This window comes from Excalfactoria chinensis, chromosome 4 (assembly GCF_039878825.1).
Source record: "Excalfactoria chinensis isolate bCotChi1 chromosome 4, bCotChi1.hap2, whole genome shotgun sequence".
Lineage (NCBI taxonomy): Eukaryota > Metazoa > Chordata > Aves > Galliformes > Phasianidae > Excalfactoria > Excalfactoria chinensis.
In genome coordinates, this window is record NC_092828.1 from 53,443,590 (window position 1) to 53,457,399 (window position 13,810).

The following is a 13,810-nucleotide window of genomic DNA, read 5'->3' on the forward strand; positions in this document are numbered from 1 at the left end:
TGCTCTTCCTACCCCACATTTTCTGCTTTATGTGCTACATGTCCGTACCCAACATGAAGTGTCTCACACAGCTGATGAAGAGTTCAAAGAGTCAGGGGAATTTCCAGGTCAAGACTTTAGGTCATTTGCTGCTGGACACAGAAACACAAATATCAGAGTTACGGACAGACATAACCATTTGTCTAAGCACCTTCTGGTGACGTCAGGATAATTGTGCTGCCACCTGAAACACTTCACATGTAATTAAGTAGCATATTTATATAGGTACTTAAAAACTCTTATATTTTTTTTTGTCTCTGACACAGGCCAGTGCAAGGAAAATGACCAGCATGATTTTCTTGGTTTTCGTTGTACTTGAGAGGTGGTCACACTCTTAGAAGCTCACTCAGTACTTCTGTGCAGTCACACCAAAGAGCCTGTGCTTGATTTTTTAAATTAATGTTGATTAGAAGGCGAGATACTTTTGTCACATGTTGCCTGTAACTCAGATGGAAAACAACATCTGCCAGAATGGAACAGAAGAGACAATCTCTATTTAAGCAGCTCTAAAAACAATTATATAACTCTGCACTAGTATAAGTGCAGTAAGTATATCAAAAGCCTTTATTTCATATTAGTGAATCATATTTCTTGCATCATCTCCTGGGTTTCAGCAAGTCTCTTCCATGTCACACTCACGCTGGACTACTTAGCTCTTCAGTGGCATTTTAAAGGAAACATTGATGACATAGTGCAAAGTAGCATAATGCAATTATGCCACGCCAATAATTTCTAACCCACCTGCTGCTTGTTTCTATTAATTTGTTTAATACTTATTTATTTGTGCATTGCACCACCCTTCTCCAGCCATTTCTAAAATTATATTTCTAATGATTAACCACACATGGCGTTCCCACAACAGGGTGATCAGCACTGGCTTACTTCATGTGGTGCTGTAGTGAAACATGAAGTGGGAAAATTCAAGCCTAGAAAAGGAGTAATTTATTACAGTACAAATGAGTCACGCTGCTGACAGATTCTGACATGCAATCGATCTATCAGAGGTTTTTCTTTTCACAAGTTCTGTCTCCCTCTCTGCTCCAGATGTGCTCTTCTGAAAGACTGCACAGACATAGACTCACCCATTTGGAATTTTCTGTCTCTTCTTGTCTACAAAAGCTTTGTAATAAAGATCCTAAGTCTGGAAATTATTAAATATATGAAGGCATAGAAGAATTTTTCTTCTGTCTTGCAGTGCTTTGATATTCTTAGAAGAAGATGAATGTTAACAGCAGGTATTTTGGGACTGCAAAATAGAATAGAATCTGATAACTACCTCGTCTATGAAAAAACATTTGTACAAGCCAAGGTTTTCTATGTAGTGATCAGCTTCTTTGGGCTTTAGGTTATTTGCTCAGTGCTAAGATATGAAAACTTAGGTTAAGGCAGCACTTTGAGGTGCACCTTTATTCCTACATACAATAAATAGGTCAAGCATTCCTTCTCTCCTGTCGGCAAGCAGTTATCCTAATGCGAGAGCTATTGAAACTTGCTGATATTTTCTTTGTAATTGAAGACTGTGTGATTTGGTACTGTATGAGTCAGTCTTCTATTTGGACTTAAGCTATATTTTACACTAAGGACTGTTTGGAACTTGAAGATGACCTCAAGTGAGTGGGGCTGCAGGTCTGAGTTTATTGGTGGCTGAGTGGTGGAAAACAGCTTCTTTGTATTCTGGAGCACTTTTCCAGTTTCTTTGAGTATCTACCTTAACCTAAATTGCACTGCTAAATTCATTGGAAGTGCTTCTTGAAGAGTTTAAAGAGCAGCAATCAATGTTTTTGTGATGAATGGAAAAGTGAGATTTTATTGTCCTTTTTATTTTAATCTCCTTTGCCAACAATTTGGTTGGGAAACAAACAAAATGTGAACAATCTGAAAATAAAATAAAATAAAATAAAATTAAAAAATCAGCTAGCTTATTCTAGTTATCATCCAAAAATACAAATGTTTAGGTTAACATCTTGCAGACTTTACTTAAAAATCACAAATAGCATGAAGTACTTCTCAGCTGTGCATCAGAAATGTATCAGATCTTATTTCTCAGAGAATAGGTTCTATGTATTTGTTCCCTACTCAAGGCTCGGGGCATTTCACTTCAGAGACACAAGTAGCTACAGAAATGAGCATAATCGAAGAAGCTGAGGGTCAGCACAGCAAAGGTTTAAGAGCTATTTGGGCAGAACAGGGAGGGCAGATGCTTGACGAAGGAGAATCAATGGCTGAAAGGAAGGAGAGATGCTCCAAGAAGAAAAGAAGGTAGGGAAGCAGTGGCATAGGACTGCCCTGGCATAAGCAGTGGCATAGGATGGCCCTGGCATAAAGTTGAAGGTAACACAGGAACAAAGTTGAAATGCCTGCTTCAATGGAGCTGTTCACAAACTATTGCTTTTTATTTTAAAACTTAATCCAAGAAGATCTGTCTTGTTACCAACTTCACCTTAACTTTCTTGAGAGGAGCTATTTCAGGCAACACTCACTCTGCCAAACACAGCTGGTGTCTTAATGAAATTTGCAGGAAGGGAAACTGTTGGTTTAAACTGTTTCATCTACAAAGACTTCACTTCTCAACAGAGACTTTGTGTACAGTATTTAAATCTTAGGAGCATTGTTAATAATAAGAGAATATAAAATAAAAGCAAACTGTCTTTAAAAACATCCTGGCGTGTTCGGTTACAGCACACGCATTTTCTGAAATTGCCCTTTGAGGCTCAGCCACTTCCCAGGAAGCCTCCTGCTATTTCAGCACTCTTAGATTTCTGTACACAGCACAGTCACGGTGCTCCTGCTGCAAAAGCAAAAGGAAGGAACCAACTTAATAAAATCATTTTTGCAGAACTGTAATAATCCTTCTCCACAGACCTAAAATATTTGAATGTCCTTATACTTCTCAATATTGTGGGGAAAAACTCCTGAATGCAGGGCTTTGTCAACACAATATTTGCTCAGTGCGTGGAGACTGGTGTTACTAGAATGTTTCTGGCCTTGCAGTAGTTTGGATGGAATCTCTTTGTTGCATAGAAACACTAAAGCAGAGAACACTTACCACTGATTTCTGGTCCTGAGAGGAATACAACTTTCCCCATACATGGAAAACAGTGCCTTTATTTTCCTGTGAGCAAGCTATTACAGTGGCATCATGACTGTAAAGGATTTGGGGTTTGTTTTTAATTATCTTTGTTTTCTTATTGCCTCCATAAAATTCATTGTTTTTTCCTTAGCATCTGGGGGAAACTGAAGATAGACTATGTTTAAGGGAGTACCATTACTCTCTTACCCCTTTATACATTTTTATCACCATTCCAAATTTTGCCTAATGAGTTTACTTCTAGATGGAGAGAGGAGAAGGGCTGGAGTGTTGCAATACAAATTTGGTTTTTAACTCTAGAACAAGAGAAGATTTGCTGATAGAGTATTTGATTTCTCAAATGTAAATTTTGTTCTTAGTAAAATAACACAGCTTTGGCTTTTGGCTTCTCAGTGCTCATTCCTCATTGTTACCCAGTTCCCACATACCTCTTTGCTGGAATCATGTCCAGAAAACATGGTGGGAGAAAGTTTCTGTTGCTTTAGTTCAGTTTTTTATAGCCTTTGCACAAGTTCCTGGTTACTGTATTATATTTCTAGCCTGGTCTGGTTCTTCTCAAGCACATTAATGTGGTTGTACCAAAGTTTTAACTCCAAAGATAACTAAAAAATAAGCCTCACTTACTTGTTCAGACAGAAAATTTAGACTTTGAGATTTCAGCGTCACTGCACGTGGTGTCAGCTGTGGGCTTCAATCCCAGCCACTGGGCTGAGGCAGCTCAATGGAGGGCTGCGAGTCCTGAGCTGCTGTAGAATCGACAAACACAAGGTCGTGGAGACAGAGACTCCTGCACTGGCTGTCCTACTGCCTCTAATCCATCTTTGCAAAAGCCAGCTATAGTTCTGAGGGAAAGCCAACACAAGACCCATTAGCACAAAAACAAAAATGCCTTCAAAACCACCAGAATGTCTCCCGTATAAAACATTAATCACTTCTGCTGGAGGATAGCACATGGTACACATTAGGAAATTTCCAGTAGCTGCAAGAACAATACAAGCAGAAATCAGTAAAAGTCTCTGTGGTGCAAGTGCATCTGAAGGATGCTCTGTGAGGCAACCCCCCAAGAACTGCCAAAGCAAGTTTCTGTCAGAAGATGAAAGTAAGCTTCTTCCATGGAGATGAACTGCTTTGTAGAAAAAAGGCAGCAAAAATATTGTTCTTCCCATCAGCTCATTTCCTTCCTAAACTAACTCCATCATTTCCTAAGCCTACCCAGCACCTTTCTATTTATTAAGTTTATCTGCAAAGTGCTTAATTCTGCTACTTCTACAATTCACAGGGGCAGGCAATCTAAGACTATGTGCAAATATCCTTTGAACTCAAGTGATGAGAGACTGCAATTAATCAAAAGGTTGAATCTATTGAAAAGCCCTATTAAAATCTTGGGAACTGCTGAGGAGGTAATGGCTAACTGTTCTCACGGGAGTGAAAAATAATAAAGAAACAAAAATTATTTAGAAATCCTATTAATAAAAGGTATCAGACAATACATGAAACTGTATAAAAAGATTTCAAAGCCAAACAAGGCTTTGAGAGGAAGAAAAAAAAAAAAAAAGAAAGAAATACTTGGTATTGTTTTGCTCCTTTGTATTAATGCATAGTCAGCCATTCATACTTAATTGAATATGTGTCTTATCTTCTGCCTGACCTCCATCTCATTCACAAAGGTTGTCCCTATAAAGCCTCTGCACTCTCCTGCCTTACAGCAGGAGAATCATTTTTATTCTACTTTATCAGTACCTTGAGAAAAGAACCCCTAAGGAAATCAATGAAAGAAAGGGCAACTGCTTGTATTTTAGAGCACAGGGCTTAAAATATCTCTTCTGCCACTGTTTGCTAATGCCACCAGTGAAGCAAGGATAACAGTAGCTTCTTCCTGCTTTGTTCGGTGTGCAGGATTGTCATTTAGAATTCAGTATCTGCATATTTGCAGCAGCAGATACTCTATCCTCTCTCATTTTTAGATGTTGCACAGAACATGAGGAACAGACAGTGTGTTGGGGCAGGGTAGGAGGAGGTATGGTGCCACAAGCCATAGGGCTGGAGGGAGTCACCAAGAAACCTGTCCCAAGAATGAGGAGCAACAAAGAGCTGGGCAGAGGTATTAATTCAACTCCTGCCTCCCACAGGAGGGAAAAAGAGAAAAGAGAGGGAGTAAGGATTCAAGGACTTCCTAAACCACACACAAGACAAAACATACTGTGAAAATGAATCATGTTTTTTTCTATACCTTTCTGGTTAACCTAGATTGCCTCACACACACAAAAATAAAGCCAGCTTCTTCTGGCTTTTGGTTAGTCAGTGCCTTGGTAAGCCATAGGTTTGAAAGCCTTTGGTCATGGTGGAAGCTGCCACTTTCCTCTAGGTAACAATGAAGCACAGGCACAGTTCTACATGACCTGATTTGATAATACCAGGTGGTAACACACTGACAAAAGATATCCACAGGACACCTTGCATTCACAGATCCATCTCTGCCTTGATGGTATATAAATTTTCAGTGAAGGGCAGCACTCCTTAATTACTTACATTATTTATTTTTATGTATCTTACAGCTTTTATTTTCAAACCAGAAATGGAAGGACGTGGCTTCTTCCAAGACAGCAGATTTGTGTTTTTAAAAGATTTTAAATTAATATGTATATTTACCCACTGTAGCCAGAATGCTAAATTACAGCCTGAAAAAGAGACTGAGCACCTGGTGAGAAGGCAGGAACAACACAGGGGAGCTCAGGTGCATATAGTACAGCTGAGTGACCAGAAAGGGTGGAGCCAGGATCCTTCCCAGACCTCATTTAAGGGTTGGCAGTGGAGATAAGAGTTTTTTGCTGGAGATCCCTACCTACTAGAGGTCCTCTGAAGGTAAGCAATTTTTTTCTTTGTTTCTGTGTGTGTAGCTGTTGCATTTGAGTAACTTGCTGCAGCCTAGGACTTTGCTGCTCTGCTGTCATTGCTGTGTTTTCCATTGCATCACAACATTACACCCATCTTTTGTTTTCCCAGTCCAATTTTTTTTCTATTCCTTTTATAGTAATATTCTTGGCTGTGTTAGCAGCCAAGATAAAGATCAATGCAAATAGTAAGGTGGCAATATGTTTTGATTTTTTTTACCAAAACCTGTTTCTTTCTGTAACTAATTTTAGTTGTTTCCTTCATCATATTCTCAGTTATGGTATGTTGACAAAGTGGGGACGTGCATGGCTTGAGGACACTCATGAGGGTACACAACAAGGCACCTTTAATATGGGTGCAGTTGAGCTGCCTGCCTGTGCAGCATTGTGATAGCTGTTGTTTGAAGGCTTCCTGGCCCACCCTTTTATACTGTGGGCTGCTGTTTTTCACTAGATTACATTTGTTTTGAAATGCATTACAGCCCCAGTTCTCCTGGGCCATGAGAGCCGTGTTCTTGCAATTGCACTGTGCAACTTAGCCTGGAAAGCAGCCAGATAATGCAACCATCACTCTATTTGTGAATGCAACAATGGGGGGTTGAAAAGGGCATTAAACCTTAGGCTTTAGATCTCTAAGCCTGTAGTTGACTCAGGTCAGAATGGGGTGAACAGGAATGTTTTTTCCCATCTCATGGCCTGTGACTTCACTGTGTTGCCTCAGAGAAGTGGTCCCTGGGTGCCCCATGTCCAAGCAGCACAGAACAGCTTTCACTGCAGCATTTGATCAGTTGGTGCTCATCCCTGCAATTAATAATATTGTCAACCTTGCTGATAATGTTATTAATCATAGGGTGGCAGTGCATAAATGCTTCAGCCTAATGAGTATTCAAAATTCTAATGTCCCTAGTGCTGTCCAGTCATAGATGCAAATTTCCTGTGTGTAATTCTTTCTAATAGCTCCACTGATTGGTAAGTAACATCATTTGCTTAGTGCTTTTGGTGTTGTGTTTTGTTTTGTTTTTTAATTTACATAAGCAGAAATCTACTACGTGCTTCAGAGAAGGCAGCATACCCAATCTCTTACTGTGTTGCAGGTAAATCTTCACAGCTCTGTCCCTCTGTGGAAGAGGAAAGAGTCTGTTGCTGTCTTCCATTCTTCGGGAAGACTTCCTGAAAAAGTAAAATGTATTCATGTATGCATGTCTAACCCATTCATTTGTGCTTTGGACCATCAACATATTGCTGTTACTGTAGGACTCTGAGAAGGTGGTGTGTTGGGAGAATGAATGAGAGTGGGGTAGGGGAGGGTTTTGTACAGATGCCAAGTATCCTCTGGTCAGTGGTCCCCTAGTGGTCCTAATTGGGAATGTGCTCTGACTTACTGCCAGGACTGGAGCTGACGCGGCTGAAAGCTGACTTTTGAGACTCCCATTGCTTTGCCTTCTGTTAAGATACCTTTTATTCAAATCAGATCTAGTCCCTGGATATCAACCTGGAGAACAATTCAGGGAAATCTTGCCAAGAGGGAATCAAACAAAGAACTGAAAGGGACAAAATCTGAAACAGTGCAGTGTGGGTTAACATTTCATTTGTGAACCTCTCTGCATTAATCATTTCCATCTGTAGCACATGCTGCTGTTGCTCTCGGAGTATTGATGCTTGTCCAGTTGGCTCTTGTATCTGTTGTGCAAGATGCCAGATTTTCCTAAAAGCCAGGATCATTAATGCTACTAATCACTCAGTCTCAACTGACTGAAATCATGGGACTTTGTTTTGGGACACCTTTGTGTCCACACAGTTTCTCTTTGCTCCTGTTGAAAGACACAGCTGAGTTTATACTGCTGTGCCTGCTCCTTTTCCTATGAAAGCATTACCCTTATGCTCTGACACATTTAATTTGTTAGCTGGTGTGCTGCTTTAATTGTCATCAAAGCAGATCCATGTGAATACTGCAGAAAAGTGAATGGTGAGAATGCTTGTTTCCACTTGTGAGTAAGCTGGCAACTATTTTATTGATGATCTTTAATTTCCAGGGGTAAGAGATGCCTCCATTTGTTCTGTGCTCATGAAGCACTGGTGGTGTAACAGTGTTCAGGCTCCTGAAGTTGAATGGCATCTTTGGGTATCTCTTGGACCTGAGCCACCAGAGCAGGAGAGATGCTCCTAGGAAGAAACAGAATTAGCAGAGTGAGCATTGAACCATTTTTCCTACATTTTATGTACCAGGGAGAGAAAGATCTGAGAAGCAGAGAGAATATGGGACCACAACTCATTTCCAAAGCTCTTTCTCAGTGAGTGCTGTTGGGAGGGTAATGTGGGCTGGGTCTATGTCAGAGGAGAGAAAAGCAAAGCTGTGCCCTAGTCCATTACCAGCAGATGAGAGTATGGCTCCTGCTCCTGGAGACTGTCACTCCTCTCAGTGCCTGGACCACAGTGAGAGTCCTTTTTGTACTACCCTGGCTCAGGCTATAATGCTATTTTAGCCACTGTTTGAGCTCTGCTACATTCATATATGCTCCTGCAGGGCACACAATCTTGAATGTATCCAGAGCTGCAGAATCAGTTGCTTTCATTCATAATTTTCTTTGATTAATGATTGTTATGATGAAGATTTGTACTTTCTTTGATTTTTTTTTTTTTTTTTTTTTTTTTTTTTTTTTTTTTTTTTTTTTTTTTTTTTTCCCCTGGTATTAGCTCCCATCAAGTAATTCAAGTCATGCCTTTCCTTGCTAGACAGAAGAGCACTTCACAAAATCATTGTTTCTCTTCAGGGAGGTGCTTGTACATTGTAATCACATCACCCTCCAGTCTTCATTTTTGTGCTCGCTAAACATTGTTCTCCTTATATCTTGCAAGAGCAAGGTGTGTTCTTTGTCTCCTGGATCACTGTGAGAAGTCTTTTCTTTATGTATTCCAAATCTCTGCAAAGGAACATGTAACACCTATCTCAATGTCTCTAGCATACACTCCTCTTTCTGCTGCAGGGTATTTTTTTTCTTTATACAGGCACTGTGACTTTAGGGTATGATTTCTAAATATCATGCAGAGTCTTTGCTGAGCTGCTACTCCAGAGTGGAGGCTGCCATCTTTGAGGCTTGTTCTGTCTTAAGTGCCACCTCTGTGTGGTACTTTGCACTTCAGACCAATTTCTCAGATTATTTCTGATGTTCTGTATGACTGCTTTTTAGTCACAGCACTTTAATCGTACCCCTATTTGTCATCTGACAATATGGTCAACAAAGTTTTTGAAAGTACTTTTGGATCATTGGTGGGAGAGCTTGAGTTTTATCGAACCTAATATGTTCTATATACTCCAAAATATTGTGATATCCAAAATATCACATTGTGACTTCAATTGCTGCTCTTTCATAAAACTGTGTTCTTGATATCTGTCATCCTGTCAGGCCAAATCTATTTCTGCGAGCTAGTTTTTATTTATCTAATTTGCCGCAAAGACAAACTGAGCACTTGCGCAAGAACTATGTAGGCTATGCTACACACATGTAGTTTTCTCTATTAAACAAACAATTGATTCTCATGAGTGCTTTCCTCAAAGCAGTGCTGATAGCATTAATTTCATCTTAAACTGTATGTCAGTTGAATTTTGTAGCACAGTTCCCCCACGATTTTTCTTGAGACTGATGCTGACTTAATTGTCCTGTTATATACTCTAGGTCATCTTTCTTTTTGAATTTTGGGCTGAAAAAAAATTGCCAGCTGGACATGCCAGAATGAGTACATATCTTTTGATATTAACTTGTCATGTGACTGCTGCAGACAGACTTATTGACTTTCTTCTCTTGAAAACAGGTACAAATAACCACTGTTTGATTAGCAGACAACAGATAGGTTGGTTTTTTTTACTCTAGGTTTTCCTAAGAAAGTGGGCTCCGTTACATTCAGGAACAGAATGAGAATGAAACTCATCATTAGGTAAACATCTGGTTTCTGGTGCTTTTCATATTTGTATTTTTTTCTGCAATTCCTTGACAGAAATATGCAGGGAAAAATATTGACAGGAGAAAAAAGAAAACAAAAAGCAGTAGGATTAGCAATATCTGGTCTTTGCCAAAAATGATTATGTATGCTGCTCACTCTAAAGATATTTTGCAAAATAGCAGATGAAAGTATATATATTTTAGAAAATTTCTGTTTTTTGGTTACCAAAAAGTTTAAATTTAAACTTCATATTTAAGAAATGATAGCATAAATATAAAAGCTGTATTCACAGCTTCATGCTTTCTCTTGATTATGGTGCCAGTGGAAGCTTCTGTTTACTGTTGTCATTGGACCACTACTGATTCACAAAATGCAGGATAATCACAATAATCTCTTTCACTGCTGACTGTACAGAGGTTACAAAACTCCTCTCCCTCATGTCCTTTTTTTTTGTGTGTTTTTATAAACTGTAAAAAGTTTTAGTACTTAAACCATTTAGTTTGTTTTGCTCTAGCTCTTCAGCTTTGAGTTGCTGTGATTGCATCTGAGAATCAAGTCACTCATATTTGCATTACTGCACCTTTTTGTTTTAGCATCTTATTCCCTAAAAGGTGGCTCATGCAGAAAAGAAAGACTTGCTGAAAGCATAGTCTGAAATTTACAAAAAAAAAAAACAAAAAACCACACACAAAAAAAAAAAAAAAACAGCTGTAATCTGTGCATAATCTAAATCTTTACTGCCTAACAGTATCTATAAATTGGAAACTGCAAACATTGTCTGCAGCATCAATGGCATACAGGCATACCAATTAGAGAAACAGAAAAGGTACAAAACTAGGGAATAGCACCTGACCGATGTTTGTGCTCTTCAGATTTCTTGGACAATTTTTATGTCATGGGAAAATATGCTGAGACATGCCTGATCTGCGACTTTGTGTTCTGGAGTGTAATCCTTTTGTTTCCCTTAGTCTGATTGATTCAGTATCTGAATACACTGTACCATGAGGATCCTCTTATCCTGAGCAGAAGTCTGTCAAAGTCAATTCCAACAACTGATGAGGCCCTTCAGGTGAGGCTTTTGCTCTCAAAATGGCTTTATAGGTCTCTGTAGGAGTCTGAATGTACAAGTTGTTCAGAATATGCAAGTTGTGAGTGTAGAAGTTCATCTCCCTTTTTCTTCCCCTGCAGATCAGGAGCAATGTTCGGTGTACCACTCTCTCCCCTTTCCATTCAGCAAAGACTCAATTTGCAATTCATTAGAAAAAGTTCATGGAGTTTTGGACCAACAGCACTGCAAAACTTCCAAGTTATCATTATTTGATGAAGCTCTCAGACCTCTAGATTCACCTCTATCCTATTGTTTTACGGTTCCTAAATTAAGAGACCAATTTACTACAAATCTGTGAAGGAGCGTGAGACTGCTCATTGCCTGGGAACAAAAAAGATGAAGTAGGAGGCAATTTACAAAATCAAAGAATGACACATTGCCTTGGTTTTTACTTTCTCACTGCTAACCAGCTCTTTGTAAACCTTGATTAGGCGGACAGCATGTTTACACAGCCCAGCCAGTGTGTTCCTACATGAGAAAGCAGGGTTTTTTGTGTGTGTTTTTTTTTTTTTTAATTAAGCACACTCCTTTTTCATAGTCTGCTGCAATTTACGGTGTTGTTCATTCTCTTTTGTACTGAACTTATCTCTTTTTTCCATCAAAAGCTTTTCTTCTCAGATTCACAGTGTTCTCAGTAGTATTTACCTTGTGCTGGTTGACAAGATCAGTGTCATATTAAGGTTCCTTAGATTTCCATACAAACTCTGGTTTTGGTTAGATTTCCTATCAGTACCCTGGCCACTTTGCTCTTCAGCTACTGCAACAAGGAGAATGGCTGAAGGGGTACTCTGGGAAAATATACACTAATTATTACCCACAGTGGTTCTTCATACTCAATTCAGTTTGAGTATTTGCATTACTAACTGGAGAAATTTTGATGAAGCAAACAGATCACTTGGTATGTTTTCTGTCTTTGTTACTTTGTGGAACCACGTTTCCATTGTCTAGACACATTTCAGTGCATATCCCATTTTAAAACTGATGTTCATCACACTGATACTCAGTGAAAACTTGTGAAGTGTGTCTTTGAGTTCATCAAATAAATTCACTAGAGACTATGCAAACTAATGTTAGAGGAGGGACACCCTGAGTGGAGACTCTCAGTCCTTGGAAGAAGTGTCAGAGCTTCCATAGGGATCCCCTATTGGACTGGGAGATGTTTGAAGGGGGATGTTGGAAGTTGTGTGCTTGCATGTGTAAAATGTGAGCAGTCAATCTTGTAATATAAACAATATAGTCAATCTTGAAATATAAACAGGGTGAAAATAAAGTTGAGTAATATTTATTACTCTGTCCTTCTATAGAGTATGGTCCAGCAGCCTCTGCCATCTCTATTCTACATGATGAGTGGGAACAACTTTATTAAACCAGAAGATTTAGTGATGAGGTAGACTATTCTCTCAAGCTGTTGAGCAGCTTCTGGAAAGCTAAGGTATCCTTATGCTGGATCAGAGGGTATGCAATCATTTGGCTGTTGCTTTCAGAAGGAGCAGGTCTGCTAAGCTGGAGAGTTAGATTAAAAATGCTGCTGTCTGCTGAAGAGTTGAAGTGCACCTGGTCTGTACACAGAACACTAGGCTGGTCCTGAAAACAAACTCTTAGGAGAAATAGCCTTCAAAGTTCATCTCCCAAACTATTACAAATTTGTTTGAAATAGAGTGCAGCACTTAAATAGGAGGAGAGTTCATCTTCAAGGTAATCATCTAGCAAATTTAATCAATTAAGTAGCATCAAAACATGACAAATTACAAACTTCTTAGTATAGATTATTACAATTTAATTTAAGCCAGCTGTTCAATTAAACTATTAATAGAATCCTCAATTTTTTCACTCTCCTGAAATTGGGAAGAAGCACCCTGAAAGCTCTTCTCAATCCCACAAAGTTATTAAGAAAAGAAGATTTAGCAAACAAGCAGAAACACAGACAGAATACTTTGTAAATCTCAGCTTATTAGCTACTGCTTGAGGATTAGTGTACAAAGGTATGCCTTTTCTAAATCATTTTCTTTAAATGATATCAGCTGGTTTTAGGAAACATTTTAATATAAGGACTGCATTTCTGGTTTTTCCTCTCTGCATTCTGTAATAAAGTAAAAAAAGCCCAAAGACCACTTTAAACTGTGCAAGAACTTGCATTTTGCAAGCTTTCTAACAGCCAGCATCTCTTGAACTGCCAGGACTCTAAGAAGATCTGAGGCAACCACATCACAAAGTTGTTCATTTAGTGTGAGTGTACTTCTGGTCTTAAAAGTAAATCTCATCTGAAAGCAGTGTTCATGAATCAGAGTCTCCAGATATCTGTGCCAACAGTGAGGTAAAGCCAAGCAAAAATATATTTGCAAATTCTATCTTTGCCCATAATTCATGTACTTTAATGAATACTTGCTAGATCTTTATTGGATTTAGAAAGTCATCCTAAAAATGCTTATGGAGCTAATTTTACAAAGCAAATTGAGCCAAATGTATATATATATAATATATATATTTAGTTTTCTGTTGTAACAGTACTCAAAATAATGCCTCCAATTTGTTGTGGAGATACAGAGCCAATTATCCACAAAGGCAATGTGAGGAAGGATGTTGCAGTCCACCTGCTGCTTAAGGGTCCATGGTGGCCACAAATGTGTTATATCCCAGCAGCACTTCTTCACACACCCTTTTCAGACCAGAGCAGTACACACAGTTTTTGCAGAGTGCACCCTCTCTAGGTACCTGGAATTGAATTTATATGGGACCACTGTATGG

At 38.9% G+C, this 13,810-nt stretch overlaps 1 long non-coding RNA gene across 1 annotated transcript; it reads left to right on the forward strand.

Annotated features, from left to right (window-relative positions):
• Positions 1–5,962: 5,962 nt before the first annotated feature.
• LOC140251900 (uncharacterized) lies at positions 5,963–12,776 on the forward strand. The gene is made up of 4 exons (XR_011903487.1): positions 5,963–5,989; positions 9,888–9,951; positions 10,926–11,026; positions 11,146–12,776. It is a non-coding gene; the product is annotated as an uncharacterized lncRNA (long non-coding RNA).
• Positions 12,777–13,810: the final 1,034 nt, after the last annotated feature.